Raw genomic sequence first — 9,260 nt, forward strand, 5'->3', positions numbered from 1 at the left:
TTGGTCATCAAATAATTCCATGTCTTTATACCCTCCATGGACATTGGATACGAACTGCCTTAGAAAGGACATGACTTGAGCTTAGGGGCTCACCACAGCTGAGACTACATGAAAGATGAGTGTAAGAACATGAAGGGAACCAAAGTTTACTACCCTGAAGCTGCCCTTTTGGGATATTGAGTTTAAGCTGTTAATTAAGAAATAAAACTCAGAAAAAAACTTTTGACCCTTTCCTGCCCAAGAGATTCAGAGAAACCAGCTTCAGGAAGGAGATCTTAAGATGTTCGCCTTAGTCTAATTTGAACTAATTACAGTGAAGAAGAGGACTTCAGGCAGGGGCCTGTGAGCTAGATACCCTCTGTGTCCTATTGCTTCTGAATCACCTGGCAAGAATTTTCCTGCTAGGTATGGTTTCAAGTCTCCCTCAACTACCTGTAAATTACCCATTTTCACTTCTGAAATCTAATACTCCACCCTCCTCACCTTTCCCACTTTTCTCTTTTGTCTTAAAAATGTCTTATATACCCAATGTTGCCTCAATGTCTTTGGAATTTTCATATCTATGTGAATTCCCCGCGTGCATGTATTAAAACCTTTGATTTTCTCCTGTTAATATCTCTCTGTTAATTTGATTATTAGCCCAGTCAGAAGAACTTAAATGGTGGGAGAAAAAGTATTAATATTTTGATTAGCCCCCAGATACATCATTCCATCAAGTAATAGCTAAAGACAAAGCAAATGTGCTGTAAGAGAAAGCATCAGAGTTTAAACTCATGAGCATAAATTGAGGAACTAGGCACTTCCAACCCCTTCCGCACTGGCCATCAAGTGTCACAGAGGAGAAAAGTGTATCTGCTAGGTGTGGAATTTACTGTCAATAGCACACAAAATTGATCTTGATCCAGTGACAGACTGAAGACTATGACAATGAGCATAAAAATCGCAAACTTTTCCAGTTAGAACATAAAAACAAACAAAATGAGAGTACCTTCACAAACTTAACTGACAATGATCTTGAATTGTTCTGACTCAATGAGAGTCCTGCCACTCTCCCTTCCATTTGAGCTGGATCTCTCCTCCCCAGACAGTTTAGTGCTACTATGCTCATGCTGAGGACAGTAGGTTTCTGCAGAGCTAACCCAACCCAAACCTGTGAGAATGAAGTTCTCTTTGTCCCAAGTATGATCTGAGTTCCAGGCCATACTTGCACTCGTTGTGTGTGTATGGTTTTACATTGTATTGGGTGCTAGATTTCTCTTCTGGCTTCCCAGCATTACAGCTCATCTTTGAAAAGTGGCTAATCTGAGAAAATCAGAACCAAAGGAAAGGCGCCCCATCTTAAGCCACTATGCCAACAATGGAAGTATTATTCTCACCAGCAGGACCCATTGTTCTCTGGTTACAACAGGAGTGAGATAAACAGCAACTGTGAGGCCCCTGACCTTCTTCCTCAGAGGCCTGGGTACTGAATGTGAGAAGCCTGGCATTAGTACAGAGGGTTCTCACAGTTCTCGAACGACAGGGTTGATGGAGATGGGGGCATAAAAGCCACTCTGTAAACACAAAATATCTGAAAGGAAATAGCAGAAGAAGGCTGACATGGTGCAATAACAAATATCAGTAATATTTCCCTATATTCTGCATGTGAAATAACTAGAGAAACAACATAGTTTTGCATATAATTTATACACATGCATTTGCCTTTGCCAAGCTATGTAGTCTTGGAGTTAATTTTCAAGTCTTTCTCTTTTTATTTGTATCTTGATTTTTGTGGTACTTTCCTGCACCTTAGCCCCTCAGATTCCTTACAATATATAATCAATTCTCATTGTTCATGGTAGTTATATTCTATGATGTTACTGAATTAGTGAATACTGAATCATTGCTCCTAAGGGAAACAGGGTTAGAGTCCTACAACTCTGGTCACATTTTTATCAACTGATTGTTAGGGTGAACTACCCTTAATCTCTCCTGCTTGGACATGTTTTCTGAAATATAGGTTATAAGCCTTTTCCCATAGCTCAGGGCAGATGGCTGGTGTCTGCAGAAACAAGGTAAGAAGAACTCCTTTCCACCTGACCAACCTGTGCACTCTCTTCCCTTGACTCACTCCTGCCCTCCCCTCTGCTTGACCAACTCGCATCCCCACACCCTGGCCCTATATTTCATACTTTTACCCAGAGAACCTAACCACCCCTCGGGGCTGACACAGACACACTGGTCTCAGCCTGCTGTGAGAGAAAGCAATTAAATTTCTTAAAGTCTCACAACGTCTATTGGTCTGGCTCCTTTCGGCTCATTTAATACACATTGTTGATTCATTGACATTGAACTTGTGGCCAACAGCACTGTAACTCTTGCCTGAACGAAGCTCACCTAACACGTATTTTCTCTGTAAGGCACATCACAGCCTTCTTGCACTTAGCACACTAGCCAGCACTTCAGCACTGTTTGGAAACATTTTTAAGCAACAAAATCACCAAGAAAAAACACAAAACTGAAAAACACACACACACAAAACTGTGAAAACCATGGCTAAGTGGACCTCGAATAGGATGTTTACAGAATGAGAGCTGAAACGAGAAGGAGTGTCATCTTGTTTGACCTCAGCTGAGAACATGCATGTGCTCAGGACAACTCACATGTTTCCCAGTTCTGAACATGCTCATGTATGACTTCAAAAGCACTGCTAGGATTGATTTTGGGATTACAAATAAATTTTATTAGCAAGTATACAAATTCACAAATACAGAATCCTATAACTGTACACATTTGCAAATTAGAATGTTTTGTGGGTGAAATCTTGCCATGACACCAGAAATTAAGAAAATGCGGTTCTATCAGCTTTTAGAATATGGAGAATTCAGAATAAGGACACTTGGGAATGTGCAGGCCTTCATATACAAATGTGCAGGCCATGTTCCTTAACTCCACTCTCTTTAGAACATGTATTTGGAGATGTTCTTCCATTATTTAACATGTAATAGCTCTAAGCCAGTAATTCTCGAAGTATGAACCTGGATGGAATGGTAGCATCAGCACCACTGGGAACTTGATAGAAATGTAAATTCTTGAGCCCCACTCAAGATCTGCAGGATCAAAATCTCTGGCATGAACTCCAGCAGCCTGGATTTTAAAAAGCCCTCTAGGACATTCTGCTGCACCCTCAAGTTTGAGAACACTGCTCTAAGCCATGAAACTCATCTGGTCCCCCTGGTGGCTAATGGCCTACAGTAGACCTGATTTGTTGTCCTTTGGTGTGGACCCAGAGCTTGACTGGGGTCAAATCTCACTTCTCCCTTTTATAATGGGAAGACCCTAAATTACTTAAATGCTCTGACCCTCCAGTTTCCTCATCTGTAAAGATGTTAAGATTAAAAGAAATAATAGATGAGAAAGTGCTTAGCATACAAAGGCCCTCAATAAACATTAGCATTTTTAAATTTCTCTTCCTTTCATTATTCAATCCTGAATAAAACATGAGGGATAAAGGGGGGGGGGGGGAATCCCAGAGAGACAGTTTTCTTTCTTTAGGATAGAACAGAGCTTGGGAGGTTTAGCTCAGAGAAAACAATTATTATTGTCATCATTCATTCTCTCTCTCTCTCTCTCTCTCTCTCTCTCTCTCTCTCTCTCTCTCTCTCTCTCTCTCCTGGTAAGCTACTACTCTGCTCTCAGTGCAGCTATAGAGGGAAAGCACACCGAAGTTCTTCAAAGAGAACTCAGACTATTTCACTCAGTTCCTTTACCTTAATATACAATTACAAAGTAAGTTCTCCGGACTCATTATATTCTTGTTATTTCCCTCCTATCTTCTACCTCAACCCAGCAACTTCTCATTTTGTTCTTTTAGCCTAAGGAGCTAATAATTCCCTTTAGTTGCCTTGTTAGGATCCTTAAAGACTTTACTTGAAAAACAGGTGATGCCCTGGACAGTGTTGCTAAGTAGTTAGAGAGTTGGCTGGTACACCAAAGGGTCACAGGTTCGATTCCCGCTGGTCTGGGGCACATACCTGGGTTGCAGTTTGCTTCCCCTCAGGGTGTGTGTGGGAGGCAACCAGTTGATGTTTCTCTCTCACATCAATGTTTTTCTCTCTCTCTCTCCCTCCCTGCATGCCTTTCCACTCTCTCTGAAAAGCAGTAAGAAAATATCCTCAGGTGAGGATTAAAAAAAAAAAGAGAGGTGAATACAGGTTATGGCCAACTCCCCCTCTAAGTTTCTCCAGATGTAGCTGAGGGGATTTCAGATCTCAACTTGCCAGCCCTTCATCTTGAGTCATGCAGTCACTAAAATCAAAACGGAGCCCAGAAAGTTGTGTTCAGAGATTGTAATTCTGCATATTGGAAGTATTTTTTTTTTCTTTGAAATTGCCTTTTTGGTTTCTTCGTAGGATTGTAGTTCATGTTCTTTGTCTGCCTGCAACAACACTGTCCCCCTGTCCTTAAACTCTATTGGAGTCATCTTATAGAACTGCTATTGCTGCTGATGTATAAAATAGTTTGTCCCAATCCTGATTTCTGTCCTCTGAATATTGGTAATGTTCGATAGGTTGACCAACATTTACAATGAGGAAGAGCGGCTTGCAATCTTGGAATTTTAATGGTAAAAACCAAAGGGAATTTAATGGTAAAAACCAATTACCCTGCTCTAAGCCAGGGAAATTCCTTAATACAAGTTTCAAGATACCTCACTCTTACCCACCTTATTTTTTTTTTTAAATACTTCAACTTAGACTCTGGTTCAGCTAGACAAACCTGATTGCTTTATTTCCCTATGCAATTCTCTGCTCTGAAAAACAGAGCTGGAGAAAGCCGAGACCCAGAAGAGAGAAATGATTTATCCAGATTATATTTTGGTCTAGGGCTCTTTCCCCAGTATCATACTTCTCATTTCTACCCCTAAGCCATTATCTTGGGCTTTCCCTATTACCCCAACCTTGCTTTCTTCTTTCTACCAAAGCCTGTTCTTAAACATTCAATCTTTCTTAAAAAATTTTCTCCCCTAAGAAACCAGACCTTTCTGATCTTCATCTGGCTTTGATCACTCCCTTTACTCCAAGATTCTCTTTCTCTTCCAGGCATGAAATTATAGACTGTAGGGTCACAGAAATTTCTGACTTAGAGGATCACCCTAATTTTTATAGTAAAGAATCCCAACTAGCTAAGTCATTAGTCTGAGATCACAAAGCCAAGTCTAAAACTCAAGTCTTTGAGTCCTTAGATCAAGATTCCTTTTTAATACATGGAAACAACTGTTTGTGCTTCTTTTCTCTATCCATATTCTTATGTCTTCTCATTAAGTCCATCCTTCTAGAGATAAACCAAAGAACTTATATACTTACATGCATAGCCCATGGACAGGGACAATAGGGTAGTGAAGACCTGGACAGGGGGTGGGGTAGGGGCTGAGAGAAGGGGATAAAGGAAGGGGGGAGGAATGGGAGATAGCTGTAGTACTATCAACAATAAAAATATATTAAAAAATAAATAAATACACCAGCTAGAAAAAAAAGTCCACCCTTCTAATTTCTTTGTCACCATTACCATCATCATAATCAGTCAATTGTCATCACTCAGCTATTCCCGAGAGCACTTTGCATAGTGCCAGAGTATCTCTGTAACCATTACCTATTGCCCAGCTCTTACTCTTTTTCCTTATATCCCAAATGATTCCAGCTTTATCACCTTGTGAGTGTCCATCACTGTCAAGCCTCAAGGAAAACAAGGTTGGTACAATGAAAGAAACATTGCTACTGATGCAGTAAGTCCACTGTATTTTTCTGAAATACGAAATATGAAAATACAACTTGCTAAACTGAAAGAGCAGGAAAACAGGGACCATAGGGAACATAATTTCATGGAAGTTGACCCAACTCTTGTCTATTAAAATTCACAGGACCCAATACCAAGCAGTGTGAAGATGCTAGATTTCAGAGGAGCCCATTACACTGTGGTTGTAATGCACTGGACAGCAGCGAACTCCTGACTCAAGCTGGGCCAATCTGATTCTCTTATGACTATTTAGAATTGAGGCCTAGAAACACTGGTACTTGTGAAGTTATATAAAGCTAGAGCCCAGATGGTCATCCCTGATGACGCTGTGAAAGAGAGAGAATGAAGCAGAACCTCAGAGAAGCAATGAGGCACTCAAGGAAATGGTCAGTGATCTTGGGTACTGATTTCCACTCCTGATTCCACCTCTTGGTGGTCTGTGAGAAACCCAGTAAGCTTCAAAACCCCTCTGCTTCTGCTGCTGCTAATTTTCTTTCCCCTTGGCTTGAACCAGTTGAGCAGGTTTCTTTTGTAACCAAGAAGTCTTAACTAAGACCCTCCCCTTCTTCACAGAACTGAAAGATGAGCCAGGCAATTGCACATGGTTGAGAGGTCAAGGAGAGTATTGCAAGGACTTGAAGACATTGTTTATTTCTCTGTAGGGGGTAGTGCTTTTCATCTGTGATTTTCTCTGAAACAAATCTCACAATCACAGGTATTTTCTTCTGCCACTCCCCCACCCCCATCCAGGTAAACACAGCAACTGTTGCCAGCCTTCAGCCTTCACAAAACCTCATGTGCTCTCATGCACTTCCTTCTGAAGAACATAGAGGACACTTTTTTTTTTTTTTTTAGGGAAAGAAGCAAGTTTAAAGCCTTGATAAAGTGAATCCAACTGGTCTTTGGCATTTTGCCTCTAGAGTCTCTGCTGGAAGGTAGATAGGTATGTTGCGGAGATTCTCCAACGTCAGTCACTAGCAGACTACCTTTATGATTTCTAGTTTTCTTTTTCTTTTTTTAATCCTCACCAGAGGGTATGTTTTTCATTGATTCTAGAGAGAGAGGAAAGGAGAGGAAGAGAGAGGAGGACACATTGATGTGAGAAAGAAACATCGATAGGTTGCCTCTTATACGTGCCCCAAACAAGGATTGAACCTGAAACCTGGATATGTGCCCTGATAGGGAATCAAACCTGCGATCCTGCGGTGCATGGGATGACACTCTAACCAACTGAGCCACACCAGCCGGGGCATAGTTTTCTTAATATTTTTAGAAATATACTTAAAATTTCTTTTGTTTACCCTCACCTATAATATTCACTAATGAAATCATAGGTTCGCTAGGCATATTGTATTTTTCTAATATACATTAAAGTGCAAAACTATTGCAATAAAAATACATTAAGATCATCTTATGTGTACCACCTTAAGAAACGTTAGTGTAGTGTGGGCGTTGGAGTCAGACAGGCCTAGTTCAAGTCTTAACTCTGCCACTTAATACCTGCATGACCTTGAACAAGACATTTAGTCTCTCTAAACTTCAATTTTGTCATAATAAGCATGTCTTCCTCGGGATTTGGTGAGGATTAAATGGGGTATGTTTAAATATAGTGTGTTTCAACTGCTTAGCACAATGCTTAGCACATAGTAAATACTCAATAGATATTAACTACTATTGTTGTGCCCTCTTGTTCTGCCCTTTGTTTATTCCTCCTTATTTCTTCTCTTCTCAATCTATGTTTGAAACAGGCACCAGCATGAAATGGGTTTGCTTCTTGAAGTGTATGGCATTTATATGAATCCCTTCAGAGACCAGAATAGAAAGCTGAGTATGGAGCATCTGCTAAGTCCAGATTTGTTGTCTTAATGATGTGACATTAACCTATTGGGCTGATGTGACTGAGATAATGCAATTGTTTCTATACAACCTAATTTCCAAGGTGATCAAAGCCCTCATGAACATTCCCTAACTCATCCCTATTATGTGTAGACAAGTGTAATCTTCCTTAATTTTTAGGTGGGGGATCAAGACCCCAATAGACCTGACCTGGTAACTGAGTAACATTGTGACAGAACCTCATAGAAGAATCCAGGACTCCTGATCCAGAGGGAAGATATGGCCTTAGTGCAACATGGAAGGTGTTCATAGAAGTAAGCACGAAAAGTGCTCCATGCTCATTATGATTCTCCAGCAAAGAAATAAAGCATACTTAATTTTCCAGATTTGACCACTACTTAGCAATTCTCAAGGTAGTTTTCCTCAAAATACTATTTTGAAAACATGGTCTTAGTTGATCATATTGGCATGAATTCTACTTGTCAAGTTGGTCTTGGAATGCTGAAAAATAACCTTGTCTGAAATTATTTTGCCCCCTACCCCCCACCCCTCTCAAACGTCACCCTAGTCTCAACCTGGCGATGAAGATTCCAGTCCTGTATCACAAGCCATTACCTGTTTGGGAACTGATTTCCTCCACAGCCTGTCTTTGATTACATGCTTGATAATGTGTAATATTTCATTTCTTTATTTGGTTCTTTTTAAAATTTGTGGGTTTTTTTATTTTTTTATTTTGAGAACTTAAAAATATAAGAAAGTAATTACTTATTTTTAAAAAATAAAATCTCAATGAAAGTTAGAATTAGAAGAAATATCACATTATACAGACACGAAACAAAATCCTAATGAGGACAAGTCACACAGCAAGACAATAGCACTCCTAGAAATAGAACTGAAGTCCCCTGTCCCCTGGCACAGTTTTTCACTACTGAGGTGATTCCTTTGTTTACATTTACAGGTTTGGGTGTATTACTGAGCCCTTTGAATTATCTTAATTCTGTGTTTTTCATTAGGATGTTTAGTATAAAATACTCTGTGGGGAGGAAAGAAAGAGATAGTTATGGAAACACCTGCTTTAGAATATGAAGTAGACCCCCAAAAATATATCCACAGAGAGAACCCCCTGATTTATACTGATGTGGATGATCAAAACTTATCCTCAGTTATAAATTGACCTGGGTTATGTCAGGCTTTTACTTAACATTGTGCCATCCTAAGGACTGATGAGCAGGTACCTCCTGCAGCTGGGGTTTTCTTGCTGTAGGAGAAATGAAGTACAGTCAACAGAGAGCCTGAAAAGGGAGGTAGTATGACACAGCATTTACTGTTTCTTTGCTTTTGTTCTGAAGAGGTTTGAGATAGCTTAAACAAAGGGCATGCATACAATAAAGTTAGCATCAGGGTTGTATAAAGTAAGAAGAAGCAAACCAAGAAGGCTATCATGCGTACTAAATATACTTTTGTCTCTAAGCCTCCTGGAAACCATAACAAAAAGGGAAACAAGTTGTAAAGAAAGGAGGATGCCTACCAATTATCCACAATAGAATAAGATTTTCCTGGAACTAAATTCTTAAAATATTTTTTTCACACATAAGATCTTATTTTAGGGGCTATTGTGCAATATAATAGACAATGTCCTGGACAGTAGCTTT

Source organism: Eptesicus fuscus, chromosome 7 (assembly GCF_027574615.1).
Source record: "Eptesicus fuscus isolate TK198812 chromosome 7, DD_ASM_mEF_20220401, whole genome shotgun sequence".
NCBI classification, from domain to species: Eukaryota; Metazoa; Chordata; class Mammalia; order Chiroptera; family Vespertilionidae; genus Eptesicus; species Eptesicus fuscus.